Source organism: Cricetulus griseus, chromosome 2, assembly GCF_003668045.3.
Source record: "Cricetulus griseus strain 17A/GY chromosome 2, alternate assembly CriGri-PICRH-1.0, whole genome shotgun sequence".
In the NCBI taxonomy this organism is placed as follows: Eukaryota; Metazoa; Chordata; class Mammalia; order Rodentia; family Cricetidae; genus Cricetulus; species Cricetulus griseus.
In genome coordinates this window covers 235,612,426-235,632,999 of record NC_048595.1, presented here as the reverse complement: position 1 = coordinate 235,632,999, position 20,574 = coordinate 235,612,426, and the positions used below count along the sequence as shown (strand labels likewise).

Here is a 20,574-nt window from a genome sequence, read left to right as displayed (position 1 = left end):
TTCTTTTTAAAAATATTCTTTCATATATTACAACCTGACCAAAATTTCTCCTCCCTCCTTCACCCCAGATTCTATTCTCCCACCATCACTTTCCCCCAGACATGCCTCCTTTACCCACAGAAAAGATCAGGCCTCATAATATGCTACAATAAGGGCAGGCTCATAACATCACCTCAAGGATGGATAAGACAACACAGTAGGAGAGAAAGGGTTCCATAAGCAGGCAAAAGAGTCAGCGTTCTCTGCTTTTCCAACTATTAGAAATCCCAAGAAACCACGAAGCTACTCAGCCATGCATATATGCAGAGGACGTATGTCAAATCTCTACTGTAGGGTTTTAGCCCAACCATGGAAGGCTGAGCTCCGTCCTAAGAAGGGTAAGTGCACTACTCACCCATTCCCTAGCATCCCAGGATCCCAGAGACAATCAGATGCAGCAGGGAGTTTAGTCAAGCAGGAACTCCTTTTTTGCCCCACAGCAAGCACCTTTTAAAGCAAAAAAAAAAAAAAACAAAAAAAAAAACACACACACACAAAGTGGGAAAACAGCCAGCCAATGGTTTTAAAGGTCAGCCTATCATACAGCTAGGTGCCCTATGATTTACCTAGTAAACACAAGCTGTTCATGCAGTGACCTCATCTGGTTCAATCTTGGCAAACAATCTCCCTTTTTTGTAAACATCTCAGGACTCGATCTCCTGACTTCCCCTCAGTGCCATCTTTAACTGGCTCATGTGCTCTTCACTCTACATGCTCCATGATCTCTGTGAGACTATGATGCAGATATCTTCCGTACATACGTTTCTCCTATTGGTTAATGAATAAAGCACTGTGTGGCTAGTGGCCAGGCAGGAAGGATAGGCAGGGCTTCCAGAGAAAAAGGATTCTGGGAAGTGTAGGCAGACAGGAGTCATCAAGTGGCCACTGGGAGGATAGGATACATCAGGCATTCTCTGGTAATATAAGGCCACATGGAAATGTTAGATTAATAGAAATGGGTTAATGATTAAGACTGAACTAGCCAATAAGAAGCCTAAGCCATGGCCAACAGTTTCATAATTAATATAGCATCCTGTGTTCATTTGGGACCAGGTTGATAGGAAACAGTGCTCATTACAAAACCTTATGAGTTCTGGTCAGTAGATTCTGTGGGTCATGTTCTTTTGATGTTCCTGATCTCTCTGGTTCCTTCAATCCTTTCTATCTTCAATCTTCTCCCCAGAACTTCCCAAGCTGTGCCTAATGTCTGGCTATGGGACTCTACACCTGTTCCCATCAGCTGTTGGATGAATTGTCTCTGGGCTCTTTGATGAGTATTATCCTGGGCTGTAGTTCTAGAAGACTCTGCAGGCAGGACAAGCTGTAGGTTGAAGGTTTTGTGACTGGGTTTGTGTCCCAAACCCTCCTCTTGACGAATTTTCTGGTTACAGAAGATGGTTGGTGCAGGTGTCATGTCCCCTATTATTTTTGAGTCTTCACAGATTCCATGGAGTTTTCACTATACTAGGTTCCCACTTCTACCCCCAAATACCCAGATCCAATTGTTTCTCCCAGTATCTTTTCCCTCCTCCTAGTTTACCACTCATAGTCCCAGCCTTACCTACCCCCAATCTACCAGTGAAATGTATTCCACCAGGGGAAGCCCTTTGTCCTTCCTTAAATCCTTCTTGTTACATAACCTATCTGGATATGTGGAATGTAGTATGCTATCTTTTACTTTACAGCTAATATCCACTAAGGGAACACATACCATGTTTATGTTTCTGGTTATATTACTCAGAATGATTGTTTTTCAAGTTTCATCCATTTTCCTGCAAATTCCACAATGTCATTGTTTTTAACAGCAGAATACTACATTATGTAAACAGACCACAATTTCTTTATCCATGTTCCAATTTCTGCCTTTTATGAACATAGTTAAGAATACCCAGGAGATCCAACACACCCAGAGACTGCCAAGGCCCGGATAACAATCCCACCTCCATTCACCAGACCAGGACCAGCAAGACCAGGGACTGCTTTCAGTGCGATTTCTGAAGCCCTGCTCAGGGAAACCTGAAGCTTGGGGACTGCTCCCAGGATCTGAACTCAGCAGGATCCAACACACCCAGACACTGCCAAGGCCTCTGTAACAGTCCCACATCCATCAACAAGAAGAGGACAGACATCAGAGTATTGGAACTGTATGCATCTACCAGAGGGAACCTTGGTCCTGTAACCAAAAGGAGAGGAAGAGACTCCTGCTACACACACCAGAAGAAAGCATGGGAAGGAGACAATATAAAAGCACATTCAACAACAGAAAACCCAATATGACACCACCGGATACTAGGGAGCATACACCAGCAAGACTAGAACATCACAATGCAGATGAAGCAGAAGATGATGACCTTAAAAACATCTTCATAAAAATGATAGAGGGCCTCAAAGAGGACATGAGAAAATCCCTTAAAGAAATAGAAGAAAAAACAAACCAAAAAATACAAGATATCAACAAATCCTTCAAGGAAACAGTTCAAGACCTAAAAACGGAAATAGCGACAAAAAAGAAAGCAAAATCTGAGGGAATGCTGGAAATAGAAAAGCTGGGTAAATGATCAGGAACTACAGATACAAGCATAACCAACAGAATAGAAGAGTTGGAAAAGAGAATCTCAAGAGTTGAAGATAAACTAGGAGAAATAGACTCATCAAACAAAGAAAATCTTAAGTTCAACAAATCCCTAACACAAAATATCGAGGAAATATGGGATACCGTGAAAAGATCAAACTTAGGAATAATAGGTATAGAAGAAGGTGAAGAAATCCAACTCAAAGTCATAGAAAACATATTCAACAAAATCATAGAAGAAAACTTTCCTAACCTGAAGAAAGACATACCAATGAAAGTACAAGAAGCCTACAGAACACAAATAAAAGTCTCCTTGTCACATAATAATCAAAACCCCAAACATACAGAATAAGGAGAAAATATTAAGAGCAGCAAAGTAAAAAGGTCAAGTAACATATAAAGGCAGACCTATCCAAATTACACCTGACATTTCAATGGAAACTCTGAAAGCAAGAAAGTACTGGATAGATATTCTACCTACACTAAGAGACCATGGTGGCCAGTCCAGACTGCTATACCCAGCAAAACTTTCAATCAATATAGATGGAGAAAACAAGATATTCCATGACAAAACCAGATGCAAACAATACATATCCACCAATCCAGGCCTACAGAAAGTTCTGGAAGGAAAACTGCAACCCAAGGAAGTTAATTACAACCAGAAAAATATAGGCAATAGATAATCACACTTTAACAACAGCCAAAAGAAAAAAGGGGTGGAAACCCACACATAATTTCACCACCACCACCAAATCCAAAACAAACAAGAATGAACAATCAATGGTCATTAATATCCCTCAATATTAATGGTCTTAACTCAGCTATAAAAAGACACAGGTTAGCAGAATGGATAAGAAGACAGAATCCATCCTTCTGCTGCATACAAGAAACACACCTCAACTTCAAAGACAGACGGTACCTAAGAAGTAAAAGTTGAGAAAAGATTTTCCAATCAAATGGACCCAAGAAACAAGCAGGGGTAGTAATCCTAATATCCAACAAATTGGACTTTAAACTAAAATCAATCAAAAGAGATGAAGGAGGTCACTTCCTACTCATCACAGGAGAAATCCATCATGATGAAGTCTCAATTCTAAACATTTATGCCCCAAATACAAAGGCATCCATGTTTGTAAAAGAAACATTACTAAAACTCAAATCACACATAAAACTGCACACACTCATATTGGGAGACTTCAACACCCCACTCTCACCACTGGACAGGAACACCAGACAGAAACTTAACAAAGAAACAAAGGAATTAATAAAAGTTATGGCATAATTGGGCTTAACAGATATCTATAGAACATTGCATCCAAATACAAAATAATCTTCTCAGTGCCACACGGAACATTCTCTAAACTCAACCACATAATTGGCAACATAGCAAACCTCAACAGGTACAAGAAAATTAAAATACCCCCCTGTATATCATCAGACCACCATGCTTTAAAGTTAGAATTCAACAACACAACACGAATTGCATAAATCCTGTGAACTTGTGGAAATTAAATAATACCCAATTGCACAATTCCTGGGTTAAGGAAGAAATAAAAAAAGAAATTAAATATTTCCTAGAATTCAATGAGAATGTGGACACAACATACCCAAACTTATGGGACACTTTGAAAGCAGTGATAAGAGGAAAGTTCATAGCGCTAAGTGCCCACATGAAGAAACAGGACAATAATCACACTAGAGAATTAACAGCACAATTTAAAGCTGTAGAGTAATCAACCAGCAGGGTCAAGGTCTCTTTATTTGGGTACAGCAGCCAACCGCAGAAAAGCGTGCCAGGGCAGCCAGGCCAGAGCGAGGAGGAGGGAGCCGGGACCAGGGCCAGAAGAAAGGATGATCCACATGTCCGAGGTCCCTTAAGAAGCCTTCCTATGTCACCTTAGACTTCCCCTCACCACTCCCTCATGGGTGTGTTCCAGCACACGTGTCCAGGCTACTAGGAGGCAGAGCTACAGTGTCTCCCTATAATTCCCCTTTTAGTCTAAATGAGGATTAAAACTTAATAGTGTAAAACATCCAAAATTAACAATCATAAAGGTGAAATATAAAAAGATACAATAATCTGCTATTGCACACCCTGTGTCTATTCCAGCTAAGTCTTAAAGTCATCTGAAATGGGTGTCCAACCTGAACACCTCCTTCCAATCCCAACCCTAAACAATAGGAAGATCATTCCTAACTAGGCTTACATTTCCCTAATAAACAATAATGGGGGATGGGGGCATAGCATCTTCTAAGTTACTTCCTGCTGAAATGGAACAATGTTAGCCATGTGGGGTCCTGTGGAAAAAAATGTTAGCACAGGGAAAGTCTCTATTGGGTTATCTCCACTTCATGTTAGATGGGATTTGCTTGATTGAAGATCTAGGTTGAAATCCTCAACTTGCTTGAAGTCAGTACTCGAGGTTCTGGTCAGAGTGTCAGTCGAAACAGAATGAGTTGAATCCAGTGCAGTCAGTGAGTCCAATTCTTTTTCCGGAGCATGCAGGAATTGTCGTCAGGTTGGTCCTCATTGGCTGTATGGGATTCAAACATAAGTGTCATCAGAGAAATGTTTGCTTGTACATGTATGTCTCCTGGGAAAGGCAATCCTTGAAAAATGACAATTATGAGAGGGTGTAGGCCTTGAAAGAAAGAGCCAAGAAAAGACAAAGATAGTCCTCTAATTCTTCATTTATTCTGTATTGCAGCAATTGGCTTCTTGATATAACACAGAAACTTTAAAATTTTGTTAAATAACATGCCTGGATTTTAGGGTAAGAAGGCCAAATCCAGCTCTAAATCCAGCATCGATTTAATTGAATAGGGACTAGGAAATGAAGAGAAATAGAGTTATTTGAGAGACAGCTGTAAATTTTACCGTATGGCACGTTCCTTTTGTTTGATGTTTATAGCTACCTTCTTTCCTTAAATATCTATTCATGTAGTGTCCTTTGACTTCTGGAGATGGGTTTTCCTGTGAGGATAAAAAAAAAAGGAACTCCCATCCTTTGGGAGGCTTTTATTTAGTTCATGAGATATACCTCAGTAAATACCTGTCAGTCGACCTTGTCGGGAGGTTTCTCCTTTTCAACTCAAATCTTGATCAATTTTGATGGTTTCCAAAGATTTTCTTCTCCTGTGGAAACAAATGCAAAACCCCTACCCCAACGTAACACATGTCTGGGTTTTCATACCAAGGTCAGTACATCTTTGAAGTACATTGGTTGATTTAGTTCAGCAGTTTTTTCCGTAGTCCAGTGTCTTTCCGAAGCTGTTTGTCCTTCATCGTTGGCATTAGGAAAGTTTAGTGTCAATAAAGCATTATGCAACCTATGTTTGGGGGGTTTTGACTTACCAGCTTGCCTATCGAGCATCTCCTTAAGTGTCCTGTGAGACCTCTCAACAACTGCTTGTCCTGTAGAGTTGTGTGGTATACCTGTGACATGCTTAATGTTATAATATTTGAAGAACTGTTCTATTTCTGTGGAGACATATGCTGGAGCATTGTCAGTTTTTATCTGTGCAGGTATGCCCATAACTGCCATCATCTCTAGTAGGTGTGTAATAACGGAATCAGCTTTTTCAGAGTTGAGAGCAGTAGCCCATTGGAAACCTGAGAATGTGTCAATGGTATGATGTACATATTTCAAATTTCCAAATTCTGTAATATGAAAGACGTCCATTTGCCAGATCTCATTCCTCCGAATGCCTTTAGGATTACAGCCTGCTGGCAGTGGAGTTTGGATATAAAAGGAACAAGTAAGAGAGTTTCTCACTATCTCCTTGGCTTGTTGCCAAGTGATGGAGAAGTCCTTCTTTAAACCCTTGCTATTTACATGATGCTTTTTATGAAATTCGGAGGCTTCTAGCACAGTGCCAATCAATAAACGATCGATCGCGTCATTGCCTTGTGCCAGTGGGCCTGGCAGACCCGTATGGGATCTGATATGCGTAATGTACGGGGGATTACTTCTGTTTCTGATTGTTTCCTGTAATTTCAAGAGGTTAGTTCAGTATTATCAGGGACAAATTCTGCAGTCTCTAAGTGCAAGGGCGACAGAAATTCAGCTACATTTACTGGCAATGCCATTTTCTGGTGCAGTAACAACGTCTGACCAGCAGGTGGCGCTGCCACATCTATTTCAAGTAGGATCTGAGCTTTCAGAAAATCTCTAGCCACTAAGGAATTTTTTAGAACCTACCTGGGGGGTATTTGCATCAGCTAGGTGACTGTGCCCACAGCTAAATTTGGAAAACTCACCCTGCAGTGGATGTATCCAGGGTCTGGCCCAGAGGGTGGCGGGCGGGGCCCGGGAAACAAGGCAGCGGCAATAGGGGGCCGAGGTGGAGACAGGCACGGCAGGAACCGGGGGATAGGAGCATCGGGAAGCGGCAGCGTTCTCTGTGGATTAAAATGTGCGTTTTCCACGGTCCAGAGCAGCGCGGAGCCTCGGGGGCACCCGGAGCCACTTGGGTGGGTCATGGATCCGATGGGCGCCATGTGTAGAGTGATCAACCAGCAGTCAATAGGGTCAAGGTCTCTTTATTTGGATGCACCAGCCAAGCGCAGGCCAAAACGTGCCAGGGCAGCCAGGCCAGAGTGAGGAGGAGGGAGCTGGGACCAGGGCCAGAAGAAGGGATGATCCACGTCCGTGGTCCCTTAAGAAGCCTTCCTACATTAGCTTAGACTTCCCCTCACGGGCGTTTTCCTGCACACCTGTCCCGGCTACTAGGAGGCAGATCTACAGTGTCTCCCTACAGAAAGCCCTAGAACACAAAGAAGCCAATACACCCTGGAAGAGCAGATGCCAGGAAATAAATAAATTGAGGACTGAAATAAAAAAAGTGGAAACTAGGAGAATAATGCAAAAATCAATATAAGGAAGAGTTGGTTCTTTTAGAATTTCAACAAGATAGAAAAACCTTTATTCAAACTTACCAAACTGCAGAGAGTGTACATGGAAATTAATAAAATAAGGAATGAAAGGGGGTACATAACAGACATTGAGGAAATCCAGAGAATCATCAGGTCATACTTAGAAAACCTGTATTACTCAAAATTCAAAAACCTAAATGAAATGGACAATTTTCTGGATAGACTTCACTTAACAAAATTAAATCAAGAACAGATAAGCAAGTTGAACAGACCTATAACCCCTAGTGAAATAGAAGCAGTCATCAAAAGTCTCCCAATGAAAAAAAGCCCAGGGCCAGATGGCTTCAGTGCAGAATTCTAGCAGAAATTCAAGGAACAGATAATACCAATTCTCCTCAAAGTATTCCACTCAATAGAAGCAGAAGGGTCATTGCCAAACTCTTTTTATGAGGCTTCAATAACCTTGATACCCAAGCCACACAAAAACACAACTAAGAAAGAGAAATACAGACCAATATCCCTCATGAACATTGATGCAAAAATTCTCAATAAAATACTGGCAAATCAAATCCAAGAACACATCAGAGAAATCATCCACCATGATCAAGTAGGCTTCATCCCAGGGATGCAAGGATGGTTCAACATACGAAAATCCATCAATGTAATCCACCATATAAACAGACTGAGGAAAAAAAAAACACATGATCATCTCACTAGATGCTGAGTAAGCCTTTGACAAAATCCAACACCCCTTCATGACAAAGGTCTTTGAGAAATCAGGGATAACAGGAACATACCTCAACATAATAAAAGCAATATACAGCAAGCCAACAGCCAACAGCCAACATCAAATTAAATGAAGAGAAACTCAATGCAATTCTTATAAAATTGGGGACAAGACAAGGCTGTCCACTCTCTCCATACCTCTTCAATTTTGTCCTTGAAGTTCTAGCTAGAGCAAAAAGACAACAAAAGGAGATCAAGGGAATACAAACCGGAAAGGAAAAAGTCAAACTCTCACTATTTGCAGATGATATGATAGTACATAAGTGACCCAAAAAAACTCTACCAGGGAACTCCTATAACTGATAAACACCTTCAGCCAAGTGGCAGGATACAAGATTAACTCAAAAAATCTGTAGCCCTACTATATACAGATGATACATTGGTGGAGAAAGAAATCAGAGAAACAACACCCTTTACAAATTGCCTCAAACAACATAAAATACCTTGGGATAACGCTAAACAAAAGAAGTGAAAGACTTGTACCTTAAGAATTTGAGTCTCAGACCTCCTTGAGCAAGTGACCGGCAAGCAGAGAGAGAAAGAGAAAGGCATTTGAGCTTGGACTACAACTCCCAGCAGGCCCTGCGACGCCCTTCCTTTCCTTTCAAAACACGGTGTTAAAAAAGGACAGAACAAATGGAGGCTTTTGAGTGCTTGTTCCCCAAAAGGCGGGAAAGGGGAAATACACCTCCTGATGAGCCACGCACTTGCGCCTGCGCACTGGTATCTGTCGCCATCTTGCCCCTTTTGAGGCACTGCAAACAAACCTAATTCCTGATGTCCCCTAGTCTTGGCGGAGGAGCCTTTTAGATGAGCCCCGAAAGGCCGCGCAGGGAGGACAAGCTCTTTGGGGCTACCAAACAGAAGCAGCAATGCCTGCTGTGTGGCCAACCCTTTTGGATCTCAGCAGGAATGAATGCAAACGAATTCTTCGAAAATTGGAATTGGAGGCATATGCTGGAGTTATCAGTGTACTTCGTGCACAGCGGGAGTCTCACCAAGGAAAAGAAAGATCTTCTTGGAGAACTCTCAAAAGTCCTTAGCATCTCAACAGAACGCCACTGTGCTGTAGTTCGGAGAGCAGTAAACGATGAACGGTAAACAACAATTGCACATAATATGTCTGGACCTAATAGTTCTTCAGAATGGTCCATTGAAGGGCGTAGATTGGTACCTCTGATGCCCCGACTGGTTCCCCAGACTGCCTTCACTGTAACAACAAATGCTGTGGCCAACGCAGCTGTCCAGCACAATGCATCCCTTCCCATGCCTGCAGAAACAGCAAGCAAAGAAGTAGTGGTCTGCTATTCCTACACAAGTACCACGTCAACCCCAACCTCTACCCCTGTTCCAAGTGGCAGCATAGCAACAGTTAAGTCTCCAAGACCTGCCAGTCCTGCCTCCAGTCTTGCCACGTGGAAGTACCGTATATGTCAAAAGTGTCAGCTGTTCAGATGAAGATGAAAAACCCAGAAAACGCAGGTGAACAAACTCTTCTAGTTCTTCTGCTGTAGTTCTGAAAGAAGTTCCAAAGGCCATTGTTCCAGTCTCAAAAACCATCACTGTGCCTGTGAGTGTCAGTCCCAAGATGAGCAACATCATGCAGAGCATTGCCAACTCCTTGCCACCCCACATGTCACCTGTGAAAATAACTTTCACCAAACCATCAACACAGACAACAAACAGAACAACACAGAAGGTTATTATAGTGACCACATCACCAAATTCAACCTTCATGCTCAACATTCTCTCCAAATCCCATAACTATGCAGCAGTCACTAAACTTGTACCAACATCAGAGATTGCTTCCACAACTCAGAAGCCACCTGTTATTATAACTGCATCATTGTCCTCTCTGGTCAGCAGCAGCAGCAGTGGCAACAGCAGCTACACATCATCAACTGTTTCTAGTACAGTTGCAGTGACAGCAGTGGTGTCTTCCACACCATCTGTGGTCATGTCAACAGTAGCACAAGGTGTGTCCACATCAGCAATCAAAATGGCATCGACAAGACTTCCCTCCCCCAAAAGCTCAGTGAGTGACCCTACCCAAATTCTTGCACAGTTTCCTAAACAGCATCAGCAGTCTCCTAAGCAGCAGTTCATCAAGTGCAACAACAGACACAGCAGCCAGTGGCCCAGCCTTCCTCAGTGTTTCAGCAGCAGCAACCTCAGCAGTCACTGTTGCCACCCGGTATCAAACCGACCATCCAGATCAAACAGGAGTCAGGTGTTAACATCATCACACAGCAGGTTCAACCAAGTAAAATCTTACCCAAACCAGTGACTGCAACTCTACCCACCAGTAGCAATTCCCCTATTATGGTGGTTAGCAGTAATGGTGCAATTATGACAACTAAACTGGTAACTACTCCTACTGGTACTCAGGCAACATACACCCGGCCAACAGTGAGCCCATCCTTAGGTCGAGTATCTACAACCCCTGGGGCTGCAACCTATGTGAAAAGTACCAGTGGGAGCATCATTACTGTAGTACCCAAATCATTAGCTATTTGGGGTGGCAAGATAATTAGCAGTAATATTGTTTCTGGAATGACTACCAAAATCACTACAATCCCAATGACTTCCAAGCCCAATTTGAATGTTGTACGAAAGACTACAGGAAAAGGAACAACCATTCAAGGCCTCCCTGGCAAAAACGTCACAACATTGCTAAATGCTGGAGGAGAAAAGACTCTTCAGACAGTGCCAACCGAAGCAAAGCCAGCTATCATTACTGCTACAAGACTCATCACCAAGATGATTGTAACACAGCCAAAAGGAATAGGTTCCACAGTCCAGCCAGCAGCTAAACTCATCCCAACAAAAATTGTCTATGGACAGCAAGGGAAAACACGGGTTCTCATTAAACCGAAACCAGTGACATTTCAAGCTACAGTTGTTAGTGAACAAACAAGGCAACTGGTAACCGAAACATTACGGCAAGCATCAAGGGTAGCAGAGGCTGGCAATTCATCTTCTCAGGAAGGAAAAGAAGGGTTACACAGACAGTAGTTCCTCTTCCACAGAGTCCCCCAGAGTTCCCAAGATTCCCAGCCTGTAGTTCATGCAATTGCTTCCCGACATCAGGATTGGTCAGAACATGAGATTGCAATGGAGACTAGCCCCACCACAATATATCAGGATGTATCCAGCGAATCACAAGCAGCTACTTCAGCAATCAAAGCACTATTAGAACTCAACAGACAACAGTAAAGGAAAAATTGGAATCTAAACCAAGACAACCCACTATTGACTTGAGTCAAATGACAGTACCTATTCAGATGACCCAGGAAAAGAGACTCTCCTGAGAGTCCATCCATTGCTGTGGTAGAGTCAGAACTAGTTGCTGAATACATCACCACTGAAAGCAATGATGAGGGGACAGAGATTGCTTTCCCCCCTTCTAGTCAGCCATCGCTCCCAGCCCCAACAGCCTTCACAGCCCCAGCGGACCCTGCTCCAACATGTGGCTCAGTCACAGACTGCGACACAGACTTCAGTGGCTTCCCCTGGAACAATCACCCACATTATGCAACAGGCAGTAAGCAGTCATACTGCTTTTACCAAACACAGTGAGTAACTTGGAACTGAGGAGGGTGAGGTTGAAGAGATGGACACATTGGATCCTCAGACAGGTCTGTTTTACCGATCTGCCCTAACTCAGTCACAGTCAACTAAGCAGCAGAAACTTAGCCAGCCCCAGCTGGAACAGACTCAGCTGCAAGTGAAAACTCTGCAGTGTTTCCAGACCAAACAGAAGCAGACCATCCACCTTCAGGCAGACCAACTCCAGCACAAACTCACACAGATGCCCCAGCTCTCCATCAGGCATCAGAAACTGACTCCTCTCCAGCAGGAACAAGCACAGCCCAAGCCAGATGCACAGCACACACAGCATCCCGTGGTAACCAGACAAGCAGCTTCCTGCCTTAATGGCACAGCCCCCGCAAACTGTAGTACAGGTACTTGCTGTGAAAACCACACAGCAGCTTCCTAAAATGCAGCAAGCTCCAAACCAACCAAAAATCTACATGCAACCCCAAACTCCCCAGAGCCAAATGGCGCTCCCCACTTCATCAGAGAAACAGCCAGCAAGCCAGGTGGAGCAGCCAATTATAACCCAAGGATCCTCTGTTACATAGATAACATTTGAGGGGTGCTAGCCTCCCACAGTTACAAAGATAACTGGTGGCAGTTCTGTTCCTAAGCCGACGTCACCAGTTGCAAGCATATCTCCCATTCAGGCCTCTGAGAAGACAGCAGTGTCAGACATATTGCAGATGTCTTTGATGGAAGCTCAGATTGATACAAATGTAGAACAAATGGTAGTGGATCCCCCAAAGCAGGCTCTGGCAACTGGTGTGCTCACTGGTGAGGCAGGAGCTTTACTCTACCCACGTGGTGGTGGCAGGGATGGCGAAATGTAGAGAGTCCTGTTCAAGTCCATCTGCTGTTGGCCCTCCCCTAACGACCTGAAAGATGGAAGCAGCAGGAGTGGCAGTGACAGGCCAGTTCGTGCGTATTCAGAATGTAGGCCAAAAGAAAGCTGAAGAATCCAACAGAATCCAGGCCATTCTCCAGTACGCTATTCCTTGTCACTCCAGCTCCAATGTGGTAGTAGAGCCCAGTGGGCTTCTTGAACTGAACAACTTCACCAGTCAGCAGTTGGATGATGATGAGACAGCAATGGAGAAGGATGTAGACAATAGCACCGAGGATGGAACTGAGCCCAGCCCCTCTCAGAGCTCTGCTGAACAGTCCTAGTGTTCAGACTCCAGAGTACACTTTAAAGCCTATTTGGTTACCAAGTGTCCAGGGAAACTTATAACTTGTTGTCTAAAAAAAGCACTTTGTTCATATTTAGGCTGTGGATCTAGAAACACAGTGTTTCAATGAAATATTGCTGCAGGAGCCGAATTTTAAGAAGATAAAACTCACAGAGGAATGTACTTTAGAAAAATTGCGAGAGAGAGAAAAAGAAAAAAAAAAAGCTAAGGAAAAGATGCACACCCATGGAGACCAGGCACCTTGTTGGAGCTGGGCAGTGGGAAGTTTGTCTGGCAGTGGAAAGAGACTTTTCCTGTGAGTGGTTCTCAGCTGCTTCCCACTGAGCAAATGCCACCAGAGAATATTAAAGGAAAAGAAAGGAGGATGTGAAGAGTTTGTATTTTTGAAATGATGTATCTGAACAGTTTTTTTTAAATCGTGTTTGTTTTTGCATACCACCGGAAGTATTGATTTGGATAACATTTTACATTTACTCAGTTCATGATTAGTTTATGAATACCTAGAAAAGTTCTAGCATTAAAGAGTCCTTGCTGGATGGTAAAATAAAAGAATTTTGAGTCTCAAGAACTAAATTAAAGAAGATACCAGAAAATGGAAGGATCTCCCATGTTCTTGGATAGGTAAGATCAACATAGTAAAATGGCAATCTTGCCTAAAGCAATCTACAGATTCAATGGAATCCCCATGAAAATACCACCACAATTCTTCACACACCTTGAAAGAACAATTCTCAACTTTATATGGAAAAACAAAAACCCAGGATAGCCAAAACAACCCTGTACAATGAAGGAACTTCTGGAGGCAACACCATCCCTGACTTCAAGCTCTATTACAGAGCTATAGTCCTGAAAGCAGCTTGGTATTGGAACAAAAATAGACAGGTAGAACAATGGAATAGAGTTGAAAACCATGATATTAACCCACACACCTACAAATACCTGATTTTTGACAAAGAAGCAAAATTTATATGATGGAATAAAGAAAGCATGTTCAACAAATGGTGCGAGCATAACTGGATGCTGGCATGTAGAAGACTGCAGATAGATCCATGTCTAAAGCCATGCACAAAACTTAAGTCCAAATGGATCAATGATCTCAACATAAATCCAGACACTGAACCTATTAGAAGACAAAGTGTGAAATACCCTTGAATTAACTGGTACAGGAGCCTGCTTTCTGAACACACCAGTAGCACAGACACTGAGATAATCAATTAATAGATGGGACCTCCTGAAACTGAGAAGCTTCTGTAAGGCAAAAGACACAGTCAGTAAGACAAAACAGCCCAGAGAATGGGAAAAGATATTCACCAACCCCACATCTGACACAGGGCTGATTTACAAAATATACAAAGAACTCAAGAAGCTAGTCTCCAAAACACCAAACAATCCAATTAAAAAGTGGGGTACAGAACTAAATAGACAATTCTCAACAGAGAAATCTAAAATGGCTAAAAGACACATAAGAGAGTGTTCAACATCCTTAGCTGCCAGGGAAATGCATTCAAAACTACTCTGAGATACCATCTTACTCCTATCAGAATGGCTAAAATCAAAAAACACCAATGACAGTTTATGCTGGAGAGAATGTGGAGAAATGGGAACACTTCTCCACTGCTGGTGGGAGTGCCAACTTGTACAGCCACTTTGGAAATCAGTATGGCGACTCCTCAGGAAAATGGGAATTAGTCTACCACAAGATCCAGCAATTCCACTCTTAGGCATATACCCAATAGAAGCACATTCATACAACAAGGACATCTGTTCAACAATGTTCATAGCAGCACTATTTGTAATAGCCAGAAACTGGAAGCAACCTAGATGCCCCTCAACTGAAGAATGGATGGAGAAAATGTGGTATATTTACACAATGGAGTACTACTCAGCAGAAAACAAACAATAGAATCTTGAAATTTGCAGGAAAATGGATGGAACTTGAAGAAACCATTCTGAGTGAGGTAACCCAATCACAAAAAGGCAAACATGGTATGTACTTACTCATATGTGGATTTTAGACATAGAGTAAAGGATTACCAGCCTACAATCCACACTGCCAGAGAAGCTAGCAAACAAGGAGGACCCTAAGAGAGACATACATGGTCTCCTTTAGAAGGGGAAAGGGACAAGGTCTCCTGAGCAAATTGGGAGCATGGGGGAAGGGAAGAGGGAGCTAGGAGAATGAGAAGGGGAGAAGAGGTGAGGTGAGGAGAACATTAGGGAGCAGAAAGGTTGAGTCCGGGGAAGAATAGAGGAAAAGAAGAAAGGAGATACCATAATGGAGAGAGACAATTTGGGTTCAAAGGAAATCAGGCACTCGGGAAATGTCTGGGGATCTACAAAGATGACACCTAACCAACTTAGATTAGCAACAGAGGAGAGGCTACCTTAAATGCCGTCCCCTGTTAATGAGATTGATGACTGAGTTATATGCCATCCTATAGCCTTCATCCAGCAGCTGGTGGAAGTAGAAGCAGACACCCACAACTATTCACTGAATTGAACTGGAATCCATTTGCAGTGGAGAGTGAAGAGCAAAGGGGTCCAGACCAGGCTGGTGAAACCCACAGAAACAGCTATCCTGAACAAGGGAGAGCTCTTGGTCCCAAGACTGATATCTGGGAAACCAGCATGGGACTGATCTAGACCCCAGGAATGTGGGTTTCAGTGAGGAGACTGCATAAATCTATGGGACTTCCTGTTGTAGATCAGTACTTATCCCTATCGTAGGTGTGGACTTTGGGAGCTCATTCTATATAGAGGGGTAGTCCCTGAGCCAAGATTCATGGGGGTGGCCCTAGGCCCTATCCCAAAGGATATGTTAGAATCTGATGACCCCCCTATGGAAGGCCTCACCACCCCTGAGGAGCAGAAAGGATATGTGATAGGTAGGGTTTTAGTTGGGGTGATGGTAAGGATGGAGGGGAGGGAGAGGGAACTGGGATTCACATGTAAAACAATCTTGTTTCTAATTCATGTAAAAAATCTGCAAAAACAAATTCCCAGGTATGAGATAGCTGTTTCTTGACATAAGCCAATTCCCAATTTTTCTAGAAACCACCATATTTATTATCAAAGTGGCTGTAAAAGTTTTGTAATCACACCAGCAATAGTTGCTTATTACCCCCTGCTCCACATGAGCTGTCATTTGTGCTTTTGATCTTAGCCATTATGACAAGTGTGAGATAGAATCTCAGTGATTTTGATTTGCATTTTCCTGATGTCTAAGGACGTTAAACATTTCTGTTAATGTTTCTCAGACATATGAGTTACTTCTGCTGAGAATTCAGTTTAGATGTTTATACCATTTTAATTGGAATATTTAGTTTGTTTATATCCAGTTTCTTGAGTTTTTTAAATATATTTTGGGCATTAGATTTCTGTCAGATATTGAAGTGTTGAAAATCTTTTTCCATTCAGTGAGGTTCTTTTTTTTTTTTTTAACTGGTGATGGTGTCCTTTGTCTTACAGTAGTAGTTTAGTTTCATGAGGACCCTTTTATTGATTGTTGGTCTTAGTGCTTGTGCTATTTCTGTTCTGATCAAGAAGTTGTCTCCTGTGTCAATGTGTTCAAAACATTTCCCACTTTCTCTTCCATCTGGTTCAATGTATCTGGTTTCATGTTGAGGTCTTTGGTCCACTAGGATTTGACTATTGTGCAGGAAGAGCGATATTAATCTATTTGTATTCTTTTACATACTGACTTTCAGTTAGCCCAGCACAATTTGTTGAAAAAGGTTTCTTTTTTCCAATGTGTATTTCTGGCTTTTTTAAAATCAAAACTCAATGTGTGTGAATTTATGTCTGGGTCTTTGATTCAACTCCATTGATCAATGTCTGATTTTATGTCAATATAAAGTGGTTTTTTATTGTACAACCCTATAGTATAGCTTGAATACAGTGATCATGATAACCCCAGAAGTTATTTTACTACATAGGATTCTTTTTGCTCTCTTGGGTTTTTGTTTTTCCATATGAAGTTGAGTATTGCTCTTTCCAGTTCTGTAAAGAATTTTATTAGAATTTTGAAAGGGACTGTTTTGAACCTGTAAATGGATTTTGGCAGGATAACCATTTTTACTAAGTTAATCCTACCAATTTAAGAACATGGGAAATCTTTATGCCTTCTAATATATTTTTCAGTATCCTTCTTCAAAGGCTTGAAGTTCTTGTGATATGGGTCTTTTCTGCTTCATTAGAGTTACCCTAAGATATTTTATGATTGTTGTGGCTATTGTGAAGTGTGTTTTTGTTTAATTTTTACTCATCACATTTGCCCTTTTTATATAGGAGAGCTACTGATTTTTTTAGTTAATCTCATATTAAGATACATCACTGAAGTTGTTTATCACCCGTAGGAGTTCACTTGAAGTTTTAAAGTCACCTATGTATACTATTATATCATCTTCATATAGCTATAATTTGATTTCTTCCTTTCAAATTTTTATTCACTCAGTCTTCTTTAGTTTTCTAATTGGTCTAGCTAGAACTTTAAGTACTATTTTACATAGATATGGAGAGAGTGGAAAGCATTGTCTTATTCTGGATTTTAGTAGAATTGCTTTGTGTTTCTTGACATTTTGTTTAATGTTATCTATATGCTTGCTGTGAATTGCCTCTAGTATGTTTAAATGTGTCCATTGCATCCCTTATCCCTTCAAGACTTTTATCATGAAGATCTGTTGAATTTGGTCAAAGGCTTTTCTTCTCTTAGTTTGTTTATGTGGTGGATTACATGTCAGATTTTCATATATTGAATGATCCTGCCATCTCTGTGATGAACCCTTCTTGATTATGTTGTGTGATCTTTTTAATGTGTTCTTGGAGTTGTTTTGTGAGTATTTTAATGAGTATTTTGCGTCAATGTTCATGAGTAAAATAGGTTTGTAATTCTCTTTATTTGTTGACTGTTTCCTGTGTAGTTTGGATATCAGAATTAGGTAATGTTTCTAAAGTTTCTAATTTATAGGATAATTTGTTGAGTATTGGTATTAGATATTCTTTGAAAGACTTGTAGAAGTCTGTGCTAAAACCACCTGAATTCATTTTTTGGATTAGGAGACTTTTCTTGTTTTTTGAGATAGGGTTTCTCTGTGTAGCTTTGGAGCCTATCCTGGCACTTGCTCTGGAGACCAGGCTGACCTCAAACTCACAGAGAAGGTGTGCCCCACCAACATCTGGTGCATTGGACACTTTTAATGACTGCTTCTATTTCCTTAGGGATTAGAGAGGTATTTAAGTGGTTTTCCAGATGTTAATTAACTTCAGTAAGTGGTATCTACTAGAAAATTGTCCATTTCTTTTAAATTTTCCAATTTTGTGGAATATTGGTTTTTGAAGTATCACCTAATGATCCTTTGGATTTCCTTTGTCTCTGTCATTATATGTCCCTTTTCTGATTTTGGCAATTTGTTAACCTCTGACTTTTGGTCAGTTGGGTAGGAGTTTATCTATTGTGTTGATATCCTCAAATAGCCAACTCTTTGTTTCTTTGTATTGTTCTTTTTCTTTCTATTTTATTGATTTCAGCTCCCATTTTGATTATTTCCTCCCTTCTACTTCTCTTGTGTATATTAACTTCTTTTTGTTCTACATAGTTCAAGTGTCCTGTTAAGTTGCTAGTATGAGATCACTGTAATTTCTTTATGAAGGCACTTAGTGCTGTGAACTTTCCCCTTAACACCTCTTTCATTGCATCCAATAAGTTTGTTATATATGTATTCAGCTACCTTGAATTCTAGATAGTTTTTAATTTCTTTCTTTACTTCTGTCTTGACATAGCTTTAATTTAGTGGATTTTTGTTCAGTTTCTATAAGTTTGTAGGCTGGTTTTTCTTTTGTTTTTTAAACCAACTTTAATCAATGGTGGTCACAAAGGATACAGGAGATTATTTCAGTTTTATTGTATCTGTTCAGACTTGTTTTGTGAGTGATTATGTTGTAAATTTTTGAGAATGTTCTGTGAGGTGGTGAAAAGAAGGTATATTCTTTTGGGTGTGGGTGAAATTGTCTGTAGACATCTGTTAGGTCCATTTCATTCATAGTATCTTTTAGCTCCATTGTTTCTCTATTTAGTTTTTATGTGGGTGCAACCAGGGCATTGATTCCTCCCACTATTAATGGGTGAGGTTGGATGTGTGATTTAAGCTTCAGTAATGTTTCTTTTACATATGTGTATGCCCTTTTATTTGGGGCATTGATGTTAAGATTTGAAAATCCATCTTAGTAGATTTTTCCTTGGATGAGTATGGCATGTCCTTCTTTATCTCTTTTGATTAAATTTGGTCCGGAGTCTATATTTTAGATATTAGGATAGCTACACAAATTTGCTTCTTTGGTCCATTTACTTGCAAAATATTTTTCACACTCTTTACTGTGAGGATATACTTATCTTTGACTCTGAGGTGTGTTTCTTGTATGTAGGAGAAGGATTGATTCTGTTTTCACATATAGTCTGTTAGCCTGTATCTTTTAAGTGTGGAATTGAGTCCATTGGTATTAAGAGAGATATTAATGACCAATGATTGTTACTTCCTCTTATTTTGTTGTTGTTGGTCGTTGTAGTGAGTGTGTGTGTGTGTGTGTGTGTGTGTGTGTGTGTGTGTGTGTGCCTTGTGTTTTTTCTGGTGTGATTTTATTTATTGTCTGTCTTTTTGTGGATGTAGTGAACTTCCTTTGGTTGGAGTTTTCCTTCTCGTGCCTTCTGTAGAGATGGACTTGTGATTACATATTGTATAAATTTAATTTTGTCAGGAAATATCTTGTGTTCTCCATCTATGGTGATTGAAAGTTTTGCTGGGTATGGAAGTGTAAACTAGCATTTGTGTTCCCTTAGAGCTTTTACATATCCATCCAGTCTCTTCTGGCTTTTAGAATCTCCATTTAGATGTCAGGTATAATTCTAATAGTTCTAGATTTATATGTTAAGTAGCCCTTTTTTCTTGTAGCTTCTAATCTATTTTTGATTCTGTATGCTTAGTGTTTTGTTTATAATATGACACAGTGACTTTCTTTGATGATTGGTGTTTGGAGTTTTGTAAGCTTCTTGAACCATTAGCAGGCATGCCCTTCTTTAGGTTAGGAAAATTTTGTCATCTGATTTTGTTAAATATATTTCCTGAGTTTTTGAACTGGTATTCTTCACCTTCTATTCCTATAATCCTTTTTCTTTCCTCATTCAAGATATTTATTAGGAGGTAAGAATCCAAGAGAGTGGCTGCCTCTGCCAGGGTGGAAGAAGACAGCTCCTATTCTTCTTATATTTGTTTTTTATTCATAGTGCCCTAGATTTCCTTAGTGTTTTGTGTCAGGGTAATTTAGATTTAATATTTTGTTTGCTGATAAATTTGTTTCTTTTATCATATCTTTAATACCTGAGAGTCTCTCTTCCATCTTTTATATTCTGTTGCTGTTGCTTATATCTGTAGTTCCTATTAACCAGATTTTCTATTTCCAGATTTCCATCCTTTTTTTCTTTTTGCTTCTACTTCAATTTTCTGTTCTTGAGTGTCTTC

The 20,574-nt window shown here is 40.8% G+C and overlaps 1 protein-coding gene and 1 pseudogene across 1 annotated transcript in view; both read left to right on the top strand.

Moving 5' to 3' along the window:
* Positions 1 to 20,574, top strand: part of Sntg1 (syntrophin gamma 1) — a 302,539-nt gene that overhangs the window by 26,428 nt on the left and 255,537 nt on the right. The window lies entirely within an intron of this gene.
* Positions 9,051 to 13,040, top strand: LOC100769499 (annotated as a pseudogene).